Source organism: Macaca nemestrina, chromosome 1 (assembly GCF_043159975.1).
Source record: "Macaca nemestrina isolate mMacNem1 chromosome 1, mMacNem.hap1, whole genome shotgun sequence".
Taxonomy (NCBI): domain Eukaryota; kingdom Metazoa; phylum Chordata; class Mammalia; order Primates; family Cercopithecidae; genus Macaca; species Macaca nemestrina.
The window spans coordinates 21,495,618-21,518,139 of NC_092125.1; the positions used below are offsets into that span (position 1 = coordinate 21,495,618).

General features: G+C 39.1%; 1 long non-coding RNA gene across 1 annotated transcript in view; it reads left to right on the forward strand.

The window, feature by feature from the left end:
* Positions 1 to 240: 240 nt before the first annotated feature.
* LOC139356472 (uncharacterized) overlaps positions 241 to 22,522 on the forward strand; it is a 274,354-nt gene continuing 252,072 nt past the window's right edge. The window contains exon 1 of the long non-coding RNA XR_011608443.1: positions 241 to 540. This is a non-coding gene — a long non-coding RNA (uncharacterized lncRNA). The remainder of the gene's footprint in view (positions 541 to 22,522) is intronic.

The following is a 22,522-nucleotide window of genomic DNA, read 5'->3' on the forward strand; positions in this document are numbered from 1 at the left end:
CAGCTTTGGACCAAAGCATTCATAATGAATGGAGGAGTAATCATGAAAGAGCAGGGGCACTTTAAGAAAAGCAAACGTCCTGAGGAAGACAGCTTTGTGGATGCTGTTTAGGATGGCAGCTTAAAAGACCCTTCATTTCAGAGCCAGGAAAAGGCAGAGCAAGAATTTGACATACCACACAAGCTTTTTTTCTCTCTTCTTTTCCTCCTTTCCCTTCTTCTTCCTCTGAATCCCATCTTGGCTGAGCCATGGCAAAACTAAATTAGAAAAACCTGCAGAGCATTGAGAGTCCAAATGAAGCACACAGCCAATTTATCACAACAGAGCCCAGTTATCTAATAAGCCCCGTATGTAATAAATGTGCTAAGTGCCCACCTTTAACTTCAGCACACACAGCAGCAGCCAATGGTGGGAGATGGCAGAGTCCCTGACAAGAGGATGATGTCAGACTCAGCCTGAAGCGCTCAGCATCTGGCTTGCATCACTGGCTCTGAAGGGTGCTGAGCCAAGGCGGATGATGTCGAGGTCTCTGAAGGCAAGGTAAACCACTGCTGAACATTTAGAATTGGAGCAGATGCCTGTTTACAGATAGCTTTGTAAGCTGAGCAATCATCATGAGGGCAGAACTGGAGAATCTTGGGGGAGAACAGGTTTCTTTCTTGCTTTTCTGTTTTGGAAAACAGGTGTTTTCAGGAATAAGAACCTTTATCAGCACACGTTTCCTATCTAGAGGTGAAGACAAGGGTTCTTAGAGATTGTGCATTAGACTATTTTTGTGCCTAGCCAATAAATAAAGGGAAAAAAATCATCTAATAATGTCAAAGGGATAGAGAGGCAGGATATGGTATTCTTAGTTTCCCCTAGGTAACCTTGGAACAACAGGGTTATAAATCAGAAACGACAAAAGGCTTGGGGGTCTAAACAAAACAGTCAGGTTGTAGGTCAGTCTTTCAGCTTATAAGGACAGCCGGACACATAGGGTGTCTCTAGAGTCCTGTTGACAATTAGATGATCTTGGTGGAACTCCACAGGATCTACACTCAGATCATTAGGTAGAAGTGTATTTGAAACACAAATGGTTGTTCCTGTAGAGCAGTGGTTTTCAACTTCAGCTGTATATTTGAATCACCCGGAGAGTTTTAAAAATGATGCCTGTATCAAACTCTAAGAGATACTGATTTGTTTTTCAGATATTTATTTAATTGGTTGGAGGTAAGGCTTGGGGTGAAGACATTTAAAAAGTCCACAGGTGATTCCAATATGCAGTGGAGTTTGAAAACCACTGCAGCGGAGTAAAGATTGGGTTAGAGTCCACAGAACCAGGAAGTACTGGAAATCTCAAGTTTTGAAATTGACCCATAGGAAGCAGGAATTAGGTTTAAAAAGTTGCCATTTGTATAGGTTAGAAATGGGGAATCCTCAATCAAAGGGTCCTCTGGAGTTTGTACTTGGTTCCTAGTCTTGTTCAATTGCTCATCTATATTTTCTTATCTAATGTGTGACTTATAATCTGCCTATACCTCAAATGCATTTGAGACAGCTTACAATAATAAAAAAGTCACACACACATATACATATAATAATTTTTTAGGCAATAGAAAACATTAGAAAAAAATTATTAAAATTGCCTTTAGGAATGACATATTAATATTAGTAAACAGTATAGTTTTTGAGCTTCTGAAATTCCAAAGCAAAAGGTAAATTTATTCTCCCTCTCTTTAAAGACAATGTATATTCATTTTTAGGGACAGCACTGAATTCTGGATAGAATCTATTGTATAGATTCTAATAACAAGAGCCTTGAGTACACAAAATAGACAAATGTTGTTTTTGTTGAAGTTGCAGTGATGATTTCAAGGCTACTATATTAAGTCATGATTCATTGAAATAATTTTTAGGCCAAATAGCCTCCACTGGGGCCTGTAGCCCAGTGACAAGCAGTGAGAGTTATAATGACCCTGGGAAACTGGTATGCCCTAAACTATCAAACTTCAAATTGGCATTCTCTCCTCCTTGCCTATTTAAAATTGAATTACTGTTAATATATCATCATTAGTACTTACACTTCCTTTTTATTCTCTGCAAGGTGAGAATGGGTTTGTGATCATAGTCTACATACTTTTTTTTTTGGCCTTCTTGTGATCAACTATGCATTGGTGAGACTGATTGGTGGGGTTTGGGTGCAATTTGGGTCATGGAAAGTCATTTTCCCCCCAGTTTGATCAGAATAAATTCAAGATAACATATTCATCCATCAAACATTGATTGAGAACAGATTATGTGCCTGTCACTGTGCTAATCATGAAAATAGCAGTCCATGTCGGCATGGAAATCAGAGACAATTGAAGCAATAGACACTTGACTGTACCCTGTGATAAGTATAATGGAAGCATAAAGAAGACAGATAGCATGGAGAAAGACAAGTAAGTTCTCCATAAGGAGAGTCAGGAAGGGCTTCATAGATTAAATGATACCATGGCAAGGTTTGCAAAGATGAATCAAAATTTTCAGATGGACTATGGGGAAAGACACAGTAGATGGAGGCACTGCCTGGGCAGATGCCTGGGAGCTTTGAGGAGTAATACGCAGTTCATTGCAACAAGAGCTTAAAAGAGAAGACATATAGATAGCCAGAGGACATAGATAGCCAGGAAAATACAGAAAACATTGTGTTCTAGTACAATTTTGCATATAATCTTTATTCATTACACAAATATTTGAGTGCCAAGTATATGCCAAACTTGGGGAGGGGGGAGAACTAACCATAGTTCTGAGTCTATTTTTATAAGCTTTAAACATTTGCAATGCTGTTGTCATTTCTTTCCACTCTGAGCTAAGTTTAACCCAATTCCATCCTTCTGGGTGTTTCAAGCAGGGCCCATATGGATGGAGGCAGCTCTCTGCTATCAGAAATTCACCCCCCACCCCCACCCTATTCTCATGAACCACCAGAAAGATAAAGAAAGGAAAGGCGGCATTGATTATTTTTCATTTAAGTCCTCCATCTGATTTTCTTTCAGGCCCCCAGAGTCTGTGCTAATTTGTATGGTGTGTCTAGGTCAATTCCATCCTTACAAATCTGTGTATTGTTGAAACTGGTGAAGACCATTGTTTGTCACTCAGATTCAGGCAGAGTGATAAGAGAAAGTGAAGAGGGAAGGAGATGGATGGGCCTGACATTGCATTCACACAGGAGAAAACTAAAAATAGACCTGAAAGAATCCCCAGAGTCAGAGCTGACCATAACTGCTGGGCCTACCCCAGCCAGCTGTCCCAATCCCCCCAAAGTAGGCTACATTTTGTTACCACCTCGCTGGGGCTCTGCCTGAAACCTGGTGTGAGGCTGGGATATCAGGATCATTCTCTGCATCCCATGGGATCTGGTTCCTATTGTCTGTTGCCTAGGCTTTTCTCTTTATGGTGCTCTGAGTGGATGGCATTGTAATTGTGGTCATAAGTATTAGTAGCAGGTGTGACAACGAGTGGAGCCCAAGTCTCTGGCTTTTCTGTCAACAGAGAAAAGGGTTTTCATTTGTTTCAAATGTAAACAGATGCATATAGGCAGAGTTAGCAATAGATAGAACAGTGGAGATAGTGGTTTTGTTCCCCTACACCCCCAAGCTTCTCTGTTAGGCAGATTTTTCCCTATGTGATGAACAGGGAGCCTGCTCTCCTCTGGTGTCCTTTTTTTTTTTTTTCTTTTCTATACCCAGGCTTCTCCTGCTTTTACCTGAGAGTGGTTTTGATAATGAGAGAATGGTAAGGGAAGATGTCACATTAGCTTTAAAGCTGTGCACCCTCATATAGTGTTTTTGTCTGAAACTTCCAGCAAGGGAGTCACCAATCAATCCAGCTCAATCCAATTTAATTCATAATTACTGAGTGTGTCTTTTAGTAGCATGTGTAAGAGGGACAGCTGTGCTAGATGGACAACTTTATATGCAGCAGTACTAATTTTAAATATTATGTGAATTTTAAATATTTGAAGTTTACTTTCTACATTGTTTGGATCTTAAAATATATAGTTTATATGAAAGAGTGAAGTTGCTTAGACATAATTGTTGGCATTTAAGCAGTTCACTGTAAAGGTGGGGCAGTTGAGAAAGAGGTGGGACATCCTCTCTGGGGAATAGGAATGTGAATAGAGGTGCCACCTGCCCCAGGCTGGCTTGGCTCTTCTTCCTCCTGCCTCATGCTCTGCCCTCTTCTGGCCTCCTTGGGCTTACTCTTGGCCAGCTCCACTATTGAGCTCCACTGGCCCCTCTCAGCCCCCCACAGAAACTTCTTTTAATTTCTCAGTGCCTGTGTGTCTCTGCTCCTTCTCAAGCGTCTCAGATTCCAGTCTACCTCCATGTAGTCTACATTGTTCCTTCCTCCTTGCTCCTGTATTCCTTTGGCTTCTTAGGTTCCCTGGTCTGTCCTTAGCTGAGAGTATGGATTGAGAGATTGGAGCACCTTACTGTATGGTATCTACTTCTGCCTCCACCTCTTCTCCCCTCATCTTTCCTTCCTATTTCCTTCTAGGAAGTCAAACCTTCCCAAAAGGAGGGGCTCATGTTTTTCCAGTTTTGTGCTATCACTAACCCAGCCCTTAATTCAGTGACTTCTTTTGTTTTCTTAGATCTGATATCTGAGTCACTTCAGTAAACTACATTTGCATTGGTTCACCATGGATCCCACCCTCTGGACTCTGAGGTCAGGCTGCTTGGGTTAAATCCTGGGTAACCTTAGAAAAATTACTTAACCTTTGTGCCTTTATTTCTACTTCTTCAAAATAAGGAGAATAATAGTTCATACCCACTACATAGTATCTGTGTGAGGATTTGGTGAGATAATACATGCACAACACTTTACCAGTGCTGAACATAAACAAACATATATGCTGCTGCTTCTTATTTGTTACCTATAGAAAGAGATATTGCTAGGCCAGGAGGGATACTAGGACCCTGTGTGCCCCATAGCTCCAAAACTTAATCCTTTGTGTCTGTGACTAAGAGCATAAAACCCAAGGAGGTAAATGCAATGTTGGGCTCCTGTGGTTTCAGACTTTTTTTTCTGGAGGTTTATGGCAGTACCAGAGTTGGTTGGGAAGGGATTAGAACTCTATTGTCGCTTAGTGTTTATCACGTCTATGTAAATTCTTGCAGGATAAAAAACACTTGGTAATTATGCTTGGCTGGTTTAGGAGAACAATTTTCCTCATACAAAATAATACCCTGACCTTGAAGAAAGAAGTTATTAGGCATTTACCCTCAGAAATGACATGTAGCTTTATCTGCAGAGGCAGTAATAGATTAAAATATTAAAGGCCATGCAGGCAGAAAGATAGAGGGTCTAAATACTGCTTAAAATATTATTTAAACTTAATGTTGTATTTATACACTTAATTCATTTTTATTAGCTACCAAGGTATTTAACATAAAATAATTAGAATCTCAAGATTAAAGCCAAAATGGTCACAATTTTAATTAAACCATCTCATAGGGAATTAGGCTGCATAATGAGAAGTAGCCTGGTGCAGTGGTGAGAGTCTCCTGGAGTCGGGGGACTGGAAGCACTGCTATCTACTCACGGATCTTTGGGAAAGTCTCTCGCTTTAGCCAACACCATGGACTTAATTGGTCAAAAGAGAGAAACTTAATTTTGATGAGTTCCACTTTTTAACATAATAGAATTCCTTTGTTTTTCTTTTTTTGAGACAGAGTCTCGCTTCATTACCCAGGCTGGAGTGCAGTGGTGTGATCTTGGCTCACTGCAACCTCTGCCTCCCGGGTTCAAGTGATTCTTCACTTCAGCCTCCAGAGTAGCTGGGATTATACGCACACACCATCATGCCCTGGCTGATTTTTGTATTTTTAGTTGAGACGAGGTTTCACCACGTTGGCCAAACTGGTCTCAAACTCCTGAACTCAGGTGATCTGCCCACCTCAGCCTCCCAAAGTGCTGGGATTACAGGCATGAGCCACCACGCCGGGCCTCCTTTGTTTTCTCTCTAAAGGAAATCTTATATAGATTCCTAATATTAGCCTCTGCCTACTCCCTATTCCCTATAGCAGCCAGCCCCGTTGCTGGTCCCCCTGCCCACTAAAGCCCCAAGGTACCATAGACAACAGAAACAGAAAATACTATGAAAACTTGCCTAGGGGATCTCAATGTTTCTTTCCAGCCATAAAATTCTATGATTCTGATTCCAATATGTCCCTGTCCTACATTTCAAAGTCAAGTGCTCCTTTTGTATTTTATTCAAGGATTTTTTTTTTAAAAGCATCCATGGAGCTGGTTTTAGTAAAAAGAAGAAAAGAAAAGGACTCTTTTGTCACCTGAATTGAATGTCTCTCATGTCCTATCCCTCCTTTCTCATCTCATTTCCATTCTTCAACCAGTTCTAGTTGGAATTTGATCTCAGACTTCTTTGGAGCTATCATTCATTATGATGGTTTCGACTTAGACATCTAACTGACAAAAGTCCTTCATCTACTGTTTACTTAGCTTTTGCTTCCCAACTTCAGGTTTCCATCTTTGCTGAACAGCCTGGTATTTTTTTTTTTTTTTTTTTTTTTTTTTTGAGATGGAGTCTTGCTCTTGTCACCCAGGCTGGAGCGCAATGGCACGATCTCGGCTCACTGCCACCTCCCGCTCCCGGGTTCGAGTGATTCTCCCGCCTCAGCCTCCTGAATAACTGGGACTACAGGTACCCAGCACCACACCCGGCTAATTTTCTTTTTTTCTTTTTTTTTTTTTTGTGAGACAGAGTCTCACTCTGTCGCCCAGACTGGAGTGCAGTGGCACGATCTCGGCTCACTGCAAGCTCCGCCTCCTGGGTTCACGCCATTCTCCTGCCTCAGCCTCCCAAGTAGCTGGGACTACAGGCGCCCGCCACCTCACAGGCCTATTTTTTTTTTTTTTTTTGTATTTTTAGTAGAAACGGGGTTTCGCCGAGTTAGCCAGGATGGGCTTGATCTCCTGACCTCGTGATCCGCCTCCCCCCACCGGCCTCGGCCTCCCAAACTGCTGCGATTACAGGCGTGAACCACTGCACCCCGCCTTAATTTTTGTATTTTCAATACAGACGGAGTTTCGCCATGTTGGCCAGCTGGTCTCAAAACTCCTGACCTCGAGTGATCTGCCCACCTTGGCCTCTTGAAGTGCTGGGACTATAGGAGTGAGCCACCACGCTGGGCCAGCCTGGTAATTCTTGAGTGACTCACACCCTGGTTCCTATAGACAACTGACCAAGGCTACAGGACCAGGGAAACTTGCTAATTTCTTTTCTATTCCCTAGAATGCTGGGCCTGGCTAAGATCTGATGTTGGTATTACATGTTGAGGAATAATCAATTGTCAGTTAAATTTACTGTGAATAAATGAGATACGTAAAAAGTCCTTGGCATGGTGCTTCACTTGTAATAGATAATAAATGTTAGTTCTGCCTTTCCCTCCTTTCCCTTGCTTCTCTTCCCTTTGGGCCTATCCAAGACAACTATATCCTCAGACTAGACCTATAGGTTGTCAGTCAACGAGTTAGGTGGCTATAATTCCTTTTAAGATTACCTTTAGCCACTGACTAAATTCATCTGATAACCTCTGTAAAACTTTTTTTTTTTTTTTTTTTAAAGCAAAGTGAGATATACCTATTGCGGGCATTTATGCAGGAAAAAAAAAAAAAGACTTCTCAAATGGTTAAATATACTAAACCAGTTTCCTTCTTAGGTATCACTTTCTCTACATTCAGTGCCACATATATTCTTTCTTTGAAACCGCTTTTTAAAGTGATAATTTCTTCTTTAGTTCATTTAAAGGAGGGAACATTCTTAGTATCAAATAACAAAATTGTATCCCATTATAAACTCTTCTTTCAATTGCTTTTAACAATCTGCAAATTTGTCTATTGGGACTACTTAACTACTGTGCTCAATTGCCCAAATATGGATTTAGAAAAGGAAAGAATGGGGTACTGAGATACATACATTAAAATATTCTCACAACTACATTCAGCATTTAAATACTAAGAATGTTGGTAGAAAACCATGGCTGGGTTTTAAAATCCCCAATTCTATAATGGAGCAGATTCACAGTGAGCAGGATGTTGTACTGCCCCAGACAATGCTATTCAGTGATGAGGAAAAGGTGCCTGTTTTTCTGAGAGGTTCTACCCCATGCCAGGGAACTAGACATGGCAAGTAAAGATTGGACTGGATTTCAACTCCCACTTACTCAATTGCGGACACTCTTGTGCAGGCTTTTAGATAAGGCTGGTCTGATTAATAATCTGTAATTGTTCTAAAGGAGGAGATGAGGTGAGAACAGTCTGAAGCCTTACTGGTTTAATCTTTCCTACTGTGTCCAAGTCTGCAGGTCTCATCTACCGCTTCCACGATCAGGACTTTTCAGGCATCCTAGTCTGTCAGGCAGTTTTTCTAGTTGCTGTCACTTGATCTCACCTTTCATACTTTTCAATGAGTTTCACTGGGTTCTATCCTTTGAGTCTTCTCAGGCTCTTCCTCTTGGACCATCCGTTGTTATTAAAAACATCTGTAGATAGTTGTATATTTGTTTTAATTTTGCATGAAAATATTACAGTTATCAGTTTTGTTTTGCAGGTAATATGTAAAATTCCAGAAAACTCAGAAAATGTATATCATAAACAAAGAAGATAAGTCACCCATAATATTATTAATAAGAAATAACATCACTGGATCAATTCTCAGCTTTTGCATACACCCTTCTCAATCTTTTTATATTTATATTTGAGTATAAGATTCATCATATTTATATATTTTCCAAAATAAATGTTTGCCCCCCTCCTTTTTTTTTTAATTTGGCTTCACCTCAGAAGGTTTCCTCTGAGATAAAAAGTAAACTCAGGTTAGGTTTGTTTTGTTTTGTTTTTTAAATACATGGAATGTTATAAAAAATGATCTATTCTTCACAAGTTGTTTCAGCAAATTTTACTGTATTTTCAAACCTGCAATCTGTAATTCAAACATATATCCACTATGCTGAATCCAAAATATGGTTCCTGCTTTAAGAACATGGTACAGAAATCCCTCCGACTTCATGAAATAAAACCTGTTCTCCCAAAGCTAAAGTGGATCCATGGGCTAGGGGTACAAATAGGAATGTATACCTCACACATACAAATAAAAGTAGGACCCCTGCTATTTTTTCTTCAGGTGTATTTTGCCTATAGGTGCACCCATTGACTTTCATTTCACATCAGCTGGATCAATACTCAGCTTTTGCCTGCATCATATTAATTGAGTCTTATGCTTAGAATCCTACAATTCCAACAGCTGCTTCAGTAAAAATTTGGGAAGCACTGATTTGAAGCCTGAGAAGTAAGAAATTGTGTTTGCATTACATTGCATTATTGAATTGATTTCATTTCTAGCAGTTTATGTTTTAATAATTGCCTATGTCCACTATGCTCTCGTTACTTGTAGCTTAAAGAAATCAGTACCAGGAATGTGTATCTGTTGCATCACTGCAGTGCCTTTGGAAATAAGCTCAGAATGCTTTATTATAGGGACTTTATCTTCCAGTTGCAATGTGGTTTTCTTGGTTTAACGTTATACTAAATAAATAAATAAATTGCAAGAAAAATAAAAAATAAAAAATACTTCAGAGATCATGAATTTTTCATCGTGCTCCAATAATTCTTCTGAAAACTCAAGGCCAAATAAAAAATAACTATTTGTGCATACTTATGTACACACACACACACACACACACACACACACACACGCACACACACACTTACAATATGTTTTCCTAAAGAAGAATTAAAGACAAAAAGAGAGAGGGGGCAGAGGAGAAAGGAGATACAGAGAAAAATGTACCATGGTGATAATTTAAGGTTACAATAATTCTTATTATTAAAAATTGGTTCCTTAGGATATAAAATTACGTTAGACAAATATATTTTGTCAACTGTGGAAAGATTGAGGAAACACAATTCACAGATGCTCTTTACAAAACAAAGATATTTTCCTCCTTCTGTAGCTTGGGTTTGGTGCAACTGCTAATAGCTTACATAAAGGCACTTGGGATGCAGTTTTAGCCTGTAGTGTTCTGAAATCCCCTTGAAAAAACTCCTTACCAGTTTATTTAGATTTATTTATTTTTCTAAGGATATGTTCTGGATGCTGGCAAATTGGTCTCCTTCTTAAGATTCATGTTGGTGCTTTGCTGATGGCCTCTAATACCCAGTTTAAATACACAATAGTCAGAAGGTTTGAACACACCATGTTAATCCAGCATCAGAGATCTCTGCTTGGCTGTTTATTAAAATAAAATTGTACCTGTTACGAACTGGAAAGGGGCACATAGTCGCCGTTAACTGCTTTACCAAATTGATTCTGACTCACTCGTTTCAAAATGAAAATTGAAATGCTTTAGCCGTTTTTTTTTGGTGGGGAATTTGCTTTACTTAGCACTAAGTGGGTATCATTTCTTGTGATTACAGAAAAATGCATCATAACTTTTGATTACGCTGCTATTAAGGATGCATGGTAGCAATTGCTAGCACTCGTAAAGTACTGCTAGTGGGTTCTGTGTAACTCATTTTTATTTGGAACTGAGTGGAGAAGGAGAGTATGGATGAAGTCCATACTTCAAATCTTGACTTGCATAATGAACTAATTCACCTGGGAATGCAAGGGACTGGGAGAGAACAGTTTTTGTCAATAGATTTTCTTCCCACTTTAACCATGGCCCCAGCTGCCACTTACCCCTCTGCGCCTCTCCCAAAGTCAACCCATCAGCCATTCCTACATTTTTTTATTCCTTTAGTAAAAATGTACAGAGGCATACTGTGTATAAATATTGGCTAGATATGATGGTGTCAAAATGAAGGAATATCCCTGTTCTGTAGTTCACAATGCAAGATAAGAGATACCTACGTAATAATTTATATATCACATAAATTAAAAGTAAATTGGATTAAAGGTGGAAAAGATGACCAGAGCCTGAATTTCTGAAAAATTAGCTTCTGTCCTCTCATTAGATTGTAAATATCATGAAGGCAGGGATCATGCCTATCTTGTTTCCTTCGGTGTCTTGATCATACAATGTAGAATACAGTAAGTACTTGAAAATTAGCCATTCAATTAATGAATGACACATAGCGGTGTGCTTGCTCCAGCTTACACCTTCCTGCAAGAGCCAGTTATGCATCTCTCTTCTCAGCTCTGTTCTCCATGATGCAATGTTGGTAGCTTGAAATTGGTCATGGTTGGAGTACTTACACCACAGCAATTGGACAATATGGCAAATCAATGCTTTTCCCCCAATGGCTGATTGTTAAACATTTACCAAAATAGACGGGAAAAAGAGAGAGGGAGAAAGAGAGAATATGAGAGAGACACTTAAATGCGTATTTGCTCTTACAAATGAGACTTTTGCTACAATACCTGTGTAACCATCTCGTGAGCTAGGCTGGCAACCACAAAGCCTCCTTTTGCTTTGGCTAGAGGCAAGCTAAAATATTTCATTTGCCCTAGATCTACATTGGGAGAAAGTAGAGTCCATACAATTTTTCCAGAGGAAGAGTAAGTCTGACAGTATTTCTTTATTCTGTGCTTGCCTATCACGTGTACCTAATGTCTTTCCAGGGAAAGCCTCGAGCTACTTCTAGCCATAACAGTGTGAGAGAATAAAACATAAGGGATCCAGCTTTCTAGGGGCTGAGGGTTGGAACATGTCAAGTTATCACTTTGAGTTCTTGAACTTCAGCATTGTAGCCTAATAAAAATTCTTTGTCCTAAATCCTGATGTAACCGTGGTAAGAAGTTGAAAAGGGTAGGGAAAGCAAAGAAAGCAGGCATTCTGGGCAGAGAATAGGGTGTGAGTAAAAGCACAGAAGTGGAAAGACCTAGCAGGTATTCAATGAGCAGCCCAATCTATAGGAATGGACAGCGAAGGGCCTTGAAGACAAGGCCAACAAGTTTGGTCTTTGGTTGGCAATAGAGACCACGAGAGGCTTCTGATTATTTTGGTAAAATAACTGTTGGTGGTATGTAAGATGGTTTGGGCAGGGTACAAAGAGACTGAAGGCAAGGTGGCCAGTGTCCTATTCAGGCCAGAGGTACCAAGGGTTTGAATTAGGACAATGGCAGTGGAATTGCAAAGGAACAATGTATTCAAGAGTTAAAAGTTTATTTGAAAACATATTCAGTATAGTAGGTGAAGGAGACTGGAGAGTGACACCAGGTTTTAAAACTGGTTTCATAGGATAATAGTTTTCCTACCAACAAAACCACAGTAAAAGTAGAAAATCTTGAGATGAACTTCAGGGCAGATACTGCAGCCAGCATCTGTTTAAACCCTTTTTTCTATTTCCTTTGTCATTATGATAGCTAAAACCTTATCTTCCCAGATTTCCTTGCCATGTGATAGAGTGGTCATGTGATAGAGATGGTCATGTCCAGACAGGGTACTGGACAATGAAACATAAATAGAAGTCTGTTGTGATTTCTGGATAAACCATTTGTTTTCCTGATAGAGAAGCTACTTTTTCTGTCTTTTGTCCTTAAAACTGCTCCTGCCCGGAAAGCAGAAATGATGGTTAGAACTATAGTTAGCATACTGGGATCCTGAAGGAAAGGCCAAAAGTATTTAGAGACTTCAGCCTTGGTGCCTTTGGCTCACTAAATTAAAGTCAGCACTGTCTACCTATGGATTTCTTGTTGCTGAAAAATTAAAACAAATAAACAACAACGACAACAAAAAAACAAAAAAGCACAGCACTTTGTATGTTATGTTCAGTTTCTTTTTACTTATAATTGAATGCAATGTTGTAATTAATACATTTGGTAACAATGGTGAATTTGGACTTAGACATGTTAAATTTGAGAGTAATCACAGAACATCCAGGTAGAAAGTATCAGCAAAGATTTTAAAATTGCAACCTAGCTGCACATACAAATTACCTGAAAAGAAAAAAAAATGCTTGTACTTACCCCTGGCTAATTAAATCTGAATCTCTAGGGGTGAAGCCCAAGTGACTCTGATGTTTAGGCAGGGTTAAGAATCACTGGTCTTGAGCAGGCAGCTCCTGAGATGTGGATAAAGACATTTCTCTAATAGTTGGAGCTGGGGAATGAATAAAATCTCTGATGAAGAAGATAGAAAAAGGAGCAAAGGATAATCTTGAATAAATTGCAAATAAAACTCGAAGGGAAAGAGGAGCGGTGGAGGACTAAATGTGTCGTTCAGGAGGAAGCAGTAATATTAATAAAATTGTGCTGCATACTGAGCATTTCGCGTGTAAGTTAATTACCTCCCCCAGTGTTCCACAAAAATCAGGAGATTGATCCAGGTTTGTTTGACTATATAAAGTCTTTCTTGCCTCACAATTGACTTCCTACTCAATAGATCCAGTATGATTTTTAAAAGTCCATTATCCTTTTAAACTTTTTTTGCAATATGTGATACTCTTGGCCATTTCTCATCTTCATTTCTTAAAATTCTTCTTCTTTGGCTTCCATTATTCAACAGAAGACTAGTTAGGTTTTCTTATAAATATAGCTAAGATTTAGTAAGCATAATTATGTGTCAGGCACAGTTCTAAGCATGTTGTAAGTATTCACTTATGTAATCCTAACAACAGCCATAACAGCAGCCCCATGAGGCGGGTACTGTAGCTTTTTTTTTTTGGCAGGGAAACAAATGCACAGGCCAAAGTCACACAGCTGGTAAGTTGCTGAGCTAGTATCAAACCAGGCAATGTCTGTGTTCTTAACTATTCATCTGTGTAGTATGATGCTTAAATATATATGCTTTGAAGTCAAGTGGGCCTGGATTACAAGTCTAATGAATTTATTAGCTGTGTGACCTGAGATGGGTCATTTAACCTCTCATGGGTGGGGATGTGTGATGGTAGAGAAGGAAGTTGAGAGTCCTTGTTTTGATATTTCTATTTCCACAGAGAATTGGGAGGTAAAATCACTAGAGAGAAGTACTGGGATGGGAAGCTTGAGGACTGTTTGAAATAGTTCTTGAAGGAAATGGAAGAGGTTGCTATCCAGGGACATACTGACAATTCTTGAGGTACCATAGGGAAAGGCAGGCTGAGATCAGAAACCAAGAAGCTGTGGCACCAATAGGAGAGACTCTGTGGTTTTCTACAGTAGAGCTTGAAGGTTTAGGTTTAGGATCAGAATAGGTAAATAGTGGAATTGATTTAGAGTTGGCTGATTGAGCACAGAGGAAACACAAGAGGTAAGTTGATTGAGGTTGTTAATAAGAGAGAGGTTAATGATGTAATTTGTGTTTTATGGGCTTGATAAGTAAAGACCTGAAATCAAGAAGAGATAAATTTTGGAGAAAATTGGGATCAAGAAAATGGTGCTCTGGATGAAATGTGAACAACAGACATTATTCAAGTCAGGGAGCAGTAGTAGAATTAGAAGATTAGTAGGTAGTGACTGATGCAAGCATAAATGCTGAGACCCTTTAGATTAATAGTCTACAAAGTAGAGCAGTTCCCTGTGGATTGAGATCCAGGGTGTGGCCATTAGTGTGAATTATTCCAGGGGAGTTAAAAACAACTGGAATTGAAGAGGGAGGGAATTGAGACAAAGTTGATGGATGACTCTCTTTACAGGGAAACTGAAGCCACCCATGGTGGTCATAATATCTGGATTAGAGCAGTTGACTGAACCAAATACAAAACCTTCAGTCAAGATGACTAGAATGTACACAGGTGACAATGGGGAGAGGGAAAAGGAAACTCACTAGATGCTTTAGGGGTCTACAGAGAAGACATTTACACAAGAGCAGGAAAAAAATGTCTAGAAAAGCGACATCTTGGAATTCTGAAACATAAGGGAGGGAAAGCATGAGAAGGAGAAAATACAGAGGACTTTGAAATGTGAAGGAGCTAAGTTAGACTTCTTGTCAAAGGGATTTTAGAGGTAGAAGGACATGAGGGATCACCTAATTCAAACTTCTTGTTTCAAATGGTAAAGAGTGAGAGGGGCAAGCTGTTCTCAAATTTACACCACTAGTTAGCATAACCTGGGATTATTCATTCACTGGTTATTCATTATTGATTCATCAAATATTTACTGAGCAACTAGTGTCAAGCTTTAAGGATACCAACATGAATAAATCTCATTACCTGTCCTCAAGGAACTTATAGCATGGTGGAGAGAGGTGGACAAAGTCCAAAAAGTAATTACAATGTAATGATATAAAGGCTAGGAGAGGGCCTTACAAAGGATGCTTTGGAAGTTTGAAAATGAGCCTCATGCCTAGAGGGAAGGAGCAAGCAGAGGTGGTTGATTGTGGTATGGGTCCAGGTGGAATTGGAGCAATATAGCTAGCACAGGCTAAATTTGAGCAAATTAGACAAAGATGCTTTCTCTTTCAGGCCAATGTGGCACCTAGCCAGGGCATAGAGCTCAGTAAATTTACCCTAAGCTGGATTTTCTCTAGTTCTTTCCTACTTTTCCTCAACCTTCTCAAATGTAAGTGGCAGTTCTGGGTAGGGGTAGGTAGAATGCCTGTTATCAGGGAAGACTTCGCAAAGGAGGTGGATGTGAACCATTCTTTGCTTTCAAGTCCAAAGCTCCATTTGACTTCTGATAGCTGAATAAGCTAAACATCTTCTGCTCCACATAGGAGGAAGCTGAGCCATCTACTTAGAGGGAGGGCCTTGAGTAGTGTAGGACAATTAGAGAATTGACAACTGTGGAAAACACTAGAAACTCTTCCCTCAAAGTTTTAAAACAGAAGAACCAGGGACAGAAGGTACTGTTATTAAATTTACATCAGAAGCAATTTTTAGTCTTTCAGTTCATCCAGCTGTGGTAGTCTATGATGCTCCTTGACATCCTAAAGAAAGGATGATAGGGCAATAATTTGGAGACGCTGTTGATCATAAATGGTAAAGTGGTTTGGACCTAAAGAAGAATTAAAATCACCAAATCTCTCTTCCTGGCTATGCAGGCATGGCCACAGAGCAGTTTTTCTTAAAGAAAGAAGATATAAGTAATGAGAGAAATTAGAGGAAAGTGTTAACTGGCCAAAGCAAGACAATATTAGAAGCAAACTATTAGTGAGAATAGATGTAGTAATGTGGTAAAACCTTTAAATCTCAGCAGCTTAAAATATCAAAGGCTTATTTCTCTTGTTGCTATATGTCACACGTTGGCTGGGGCTTCTACCTCACATTGTAACCTGGTCAGAGATGCAGACTAAAGAAACCATATCATCTCCAGAACTACTGGTTGCTGAGGCAAAGGGAGAGAGAGAATGTGCAGTGTCTTGCACTGGGAATAGAATGTGTCTGTCCTCAGGTAGCACATGTCACTTCTGCTCAATTTTATTGGTCAAAGCAAGTCAGATGCCATGTTCAACTTCATGGAAGTAAGGAGGTACAATCCTGCTGTGTACTGGTGAGGAGTAGAATTAAAGTATTTGTTATATAGAATTAAGACTATCAGACTTCTTCCAGCATCTTGAATGCTGTTTCTCCCTTCATCAACATACTCTATAAACTTCTACCATAGTAATCTTCCTAACACATAGTATTCCTCTACCTAAAATCCTTCAGAGATCCTCTTTACTTTATGAATTATGCCCTGAATCTTTAGCTTCACATTGCAGGTTTCTTACCATCTATTCCCAGGAAAATCTGGAATGTTGACTGTCACTCTCTACTCGCTATTCACCTATACTCTACTCTATCTCTATCATTTAGGTTTTCATTCATTTTTCAAAAGTAAGCCCCACAAAACAAAGGGTTTTTCAGTTCTTCCCTTCAACATCAGGATCTTGTCAGTGCTTTTCAAAGCACGCTTTACATAATAGAAGTTTATACCCATGCCTCTTTCCCATTATATGGGAAGTACTTTGAGGACAGAAACAGTATCTTGTCATTATATGGTTCCCTTTGTCAAGCTTTGAGCAGAGTGCTTGATGTATGTGGGTATTCAGTTCATTGAAGGATCTTACGTTGTCTTTCTTGATTTGATCTGGATGAACCTTAATCTACTGTCTTCTTCTTCATGCCTTGTTTGTAGTCCCCAGGGATGTTCACGGTCAAAGTAGAGGTATCCTGTTGGTGCTCACTATTAATGTTCTGAGTCAGATGTTTGATATTGGAAACTGAAATGTTTTTAACTATTATTCAAAATGGTGCTATTAAAAATAAATAGGGAATATAATTGGTTGGAAAGTCATGAGGAAAAGAGGAGTAAGAAATAGAGACTATAATACTCCTTTCTAAGAAAATCAGAATGATAACTACCATCAGACTAATTTTCATAGATAATTGCACTTTAAATTTTGTTTTCCTCACTAGACTCTGGATATTTAGAGAGAACGAAGCACATTGAGTCATCTTTATATAAAGTGCATACACCATGGTGCTCAATACAAATGAGTTTCTTTTCTATTTCTGTTAAATCTTGGCTTTTCCCTGGTTATGTATGTAGGTTGTGGTCATATGGGGCTAAGTCAGAATGTTCATTTTATAAAATTAGGCATGTCAGAGACTTAAGCAACTATTTACCTTTTCTTATCTTATTGGTGAAGAAACTGAGATCCAGAGAGAACAACATTTTCCTTTCAAGTATGCTATGTGAATGTACACAGATTTCATTAACCTCTTTCCTTCCCAAACTTCTAAAATGCAAAATGATAACGACCACTAATAATTGGATTCATTAGTGGGATCAGATTAATCACTTTTGTGAGTTTATTGAGTAGATGTTAAGTGTCAGCTACCTTGCAGATTGCTGGACATTGAAAGAAAAAGGACACAATTTCCATTATGTAATTGCTCTGAGTTGAGTTTAACAATGTGTAAGGTTCCCTGCTGGGTGCTGAGTGGGAGGCTATTCACCACCCTACTGTTCCACAGAGATGTGTTAGAGGCAGTTACACAGTCATATTGGTAAAGTGTGTTTTAGTTAAATCAATTTGTATGGGGGTTTATTTATTGAATTTTCTAGTTGGTGGTTTAACAATTTCAAGATAAATTAGTTTTTTAAAATTAACAATAGGACATGATGATAAACTGTATAATGAGACTAGACATTCGTTTTAAGCATAATTTCAAAACAAAATGGACTTATCATAGGGAACATTCAAAAACCAAATACTTTTGACTGATAATCTCTGCTTTTCTGAATTGAAAGCCTAGGTTTGGGAGTGTAACACTGTTGGTGAGTTTCTGGACAGAAGCAGCAGTAGCAGAAATAACAACAATAATAGCATCAACAAGTCCTCACAGTTTTTTTTTAATCTTAAAAGAGTTCTATATTAATCTATGTGTTTTTTAATTGGGAAAAGAGGAAGAGCTATATGGTAATCAGCATATTCATTTAGAATCAGGGAAGGGCAGAAGGACTAGAAAAGCACTCAAAGAATTGTCATCTTAGCACTGATCTCAATCATAGATAAAATCCAAATGTGATTCTAAGGGTTTTGTTTCACAGACAGCAAAGGGGAGCTCCTGCAAAGGGAGAGAGATGTTGAAGGTGAAAATGAGGTGGTGGAACTACTCGGGAAATTAAAACTGTAATAAGGCACCAGTGGGTTGTGTTTCTGTCCCTTTGCAATAACCGAACGTGAACAAAAGGGTCAGAGGGCAAAGGTTGAAGTTCAGCTTAGAAAATGAGGGCTGTCATGGGGCTTCAGGCTGTGCATATGGCAGGTGGAACCAGGCTGACAAATTAGACAGCTCTGGACAACCTTCACGGTTGAAAATCGGGACTCTTTAGTTCGCTACAGAAGAGAGGGTATAGCATTTGTAGGAAAGAGGAACAGCACCATTTCACAAAGGTTTTTTTTTTTTTTTTTTTTTTTTTTTTTTTTTTTTTTTTTTTTTTTTGAGATGGAGTCTCGCTCTGTCGCCCAGGCTGGAGTGCAGTGGCCGGATCTCAGCTCACTGCAAGCTCCGCCTCCCGGGTTTACGCCATTCTCCTGCCTCAGCCTCCCGAGTAGCTGGGACTACAGGCGCCCGCCACCTCGCCCGCCTAGTTTTTTTGTATTTTTAGTAGAGACGGGGTTTCACCATGTTAGCCAGGATGGTCTCGATTCACAAAGGTTTTAATACGAGCAACATGCTAGCTATGCTTGGAAGAGATGGAAACAGAGAAAGAATTAGGAAAGTGCGTGTTTAGTATGAGATTGAAAGTGCAAAAGGCAAAAATGAAAATAAAGAAGAAAAGAATGAGAGAGAGAAAAAAAAAAGAGTATGTGAAGGTAGAGATAAAAATGATGTGAATGAGAGCCAATGTGAGCAAGATAGGCTGTGAGAGGAGAAATAAATTGAGAGAGCCAGCAAAAATGTGTTGGGAAGAGGAGAGCACTAGACAAAGATTAGAGACAAGGAGAGAGGGTCAGAGGAAAGAAGATTGGAGAAAGACAAAACAAACAAACAAACAAAAAAATGCAGGCATTCCACTGTAAATTCAGGCCTGTTTCAGAAAGTACAGTTTCTGGGGGGCTGCTAAGAGCTATCTCCTGTCAGCTGGTGCCAGGACATGCTGCGAGTAATGGAGGGAGAGTCAGAAGCCAGGAGTGAGCGCTGGGTTTAGGCACACAGGTAGCTCTGGTTGATTGAGCTGAGCCCTTGTAATGACAGAGGAGGAACTGCCTCCTTTTCATATACACCGTATGCTAAAACCAGAAGATTACTCTTTATTTTTTACTTACAGGCTATCTTTGTTTCACGTGCTCTCAAAAGTCATTAAAATGCTTGTAGCAAAGCTTTAGGGTTGCTATGTGCACTGGTCATAATATTCAAGCCAAAGGGTTATTATAAGGGAAGGAGATAACAGGTTTTCCCAAGTGGAGATTTAAGTAACACCTAAGAGTGTGGGCCATCTGGTGAATTCTATGGAAAACAAATTGCCTTTCATAAGCATTTTTACTATCTCTATGCCATGCTAATTTTGGTGGACAAACTATTCCTTAAGGGGTTTTGCACAGACGAAGAATAGAGGGTAGCTTCTCGGTCCTTTCCTTTGCTTCTCAAGGCTCCAGAAATGTCTTTGTTTTCCAGCTTGTCAGATCCACAGTGGTCAGGATCATTTGCTCTCTTTAAGAGTCCAGGTGACATCCACTATAGTATTAAAAGTATTGATTGAGCACCTACTATGTGATCCAATAATGTTAGATGCTATGAGAAGGCATAGAATTGTAAGAAATAGTCTTGTAGACTGTGTCAGTGAGTATAAATTTACACCTTTGAATGTACTACATCTTCAGAGGGGCTTGGCATATACACAGATGTATGCATTTTTCAAAATCAAATACAAATATACAGTTAGGATTTTGCATTTCACTGTATTTAAATTTTACTTCAAAGGAAAAAAACTATAAACAAATATTGAAGCTTATTTACTGCCATGCATACTGAAATATTAAGGGTGAAGGTACTGATATCTGCAATTTACATTAAAATGCATCCAAAAGAAAATGGGCTGATGAATGGAGAAAGGAATGAATCAATGAATAAATATGTGATAAAACAGGAGCAGTAAAACACTCAAATCCAGGTGGTGGGCACATAGGTGTTCACTGTAAAATTCAACTTGAAATGCTTAATTTGATTCCTGAAATAATGAGTAAAAAATTAAAAGCTATTGATGTGGCATTAATTCTAGGAGTTAAGAAAAGAAAGTGGTGGGGTAAGAAATGGAGAAAGAGATGTGGACTGAAAGAAGATCATAAAGGATAGCTCTATTAGTTATCTATTGCTGCACAACAAATTAAAGCATATTGGCTTAAAACAGCACACATTTACTAATCTCATCATTTCCATGTCAGGAATCCAGAAATGCTTAACTGGATAGTTCTGGCCTAGAGTCTTTCCTGAGGTTGCAGTCAGGATGTGTTCAGGTAGTTTAGTCATCTGAAGCCTTCCCTGGGGCTATAGGATCTGCTTCCAAAATGGTTCACTCACATGGCTTTTGGCAGGAAGGCTCAGTTCCTCACTACATGGGTCTCTCCATTTGCTGCTTGAGTGTCCCCACCACATGGCAGCTGGCTTTCCCCAGAGTTAGTTATCTAAGACAAGGAGCAAGAAGGAGATGCCATGCCTTCAATAAGCTAGTCACACACCATCACTCTTGCCATATTCTATTTGTTATATGTAACTCACTAAGTTCTGCCTATACTTAAAAAGAAGGGAATTAGGTTTCACCTTTTGTAGGGAGAAATACTGATAAATTTTGGATATGTTTTAAAACCACTATAAAAGCTTAGGTGAGATTTTAGTAGAATCCCTTGCTATCATAAGCAGATGGTGAAGGAATCTTAAGTTTCACGGTTGCTTAGACCCATGTCTGAGGAATGAAGGACAACAGAATTAGGAAAAACTGCAGCAAAGACACAGGCTTGATCTCTGCGAAGCCAGGTAGAAAGGCAAGGCTGAAGAATCACGCTAGAAAAACCTCCTCATCTAGATGATTATAGAATTCCCACCGAACCGTCTTGAGTTAGGGTTAGGTGAGGTTGTGAAAAAGTCTAGCCTTGGCTCTTTAAAAAATTGAGATGAAATTCACATGACATAAAATTCACCATTTTAACCACTGGAAAAGCATACAGTGCAAAACTATGTAATTCAATGTTTTCAGTATATAGTGGAATCATCACCACTATCTCATTTCAGAGAGTCACGCCAAAAGAAACCATGTAATCATTTAGTAGTCACTCCCAATTTTTCTCTTTTCCCCATCTCCTGGCAACCATTAATCTATTTTCTGTCTGTATGTATTTGCCATGACTATATTGTTTGGGGTCAAGAAGTAAAAGGGAACCAAGGTCAGACTACCTGTGAAGAATGGCTTGACACGGATGGGAAAGTGGGAACTGACAAGTCCAAGAGAAATGGTAGAAGAAAATAACATCCATAGTAACAGGAAAGACAGAATAATGTAAGTAAATTCATGTAGGTAGTTCAGGGTCACATTAAAAACTTGAACACGGAGAATCTGAATGGTTCCATGCTTAGATGTTATCTGAAAATTAAGGATAATTATAGAACTTCACTGGACTCTATATTAAAATTTGCTTTAGAAGCACATCCCCACATTATCCTTAGTACTTGAGGATAGATACAGCTATTTAACTATTCAAAACTAGCTATTCAAAATCGGATTTGTTATTCCAACAGGAAATGTCATCTGGTTATTTTAGGAGCGTAGGTAAGAATTTGGTGGAGAACAACTGACGAGGAAGATTGAGATTAAAAGTCTAGTGTTATTTGTCAGTGCAGTGATGGTCCACATGAGATAAAGTCAGGTGTGCACAGCAGCACTCCACTATGAAATGGAAGTGGTGGAGACATGATCAGGTCTGAACAGGTCCTGAAACACAAATAAGTTCCAAGAGGAAGTGACCCAAATGCCCACGGTCCCCAGTTAAAAAATAAGCTGAGTTAAGAAATTACACATAATTCATAGTGTTTGTTAAAATTTTTCAGAATTTCTCCCAATGAAAGGTGAAGGCTAATTCCCTTCTTTCTAAGTGTAAAGGTGTAAATTTGTACTCACTGACATTCCACA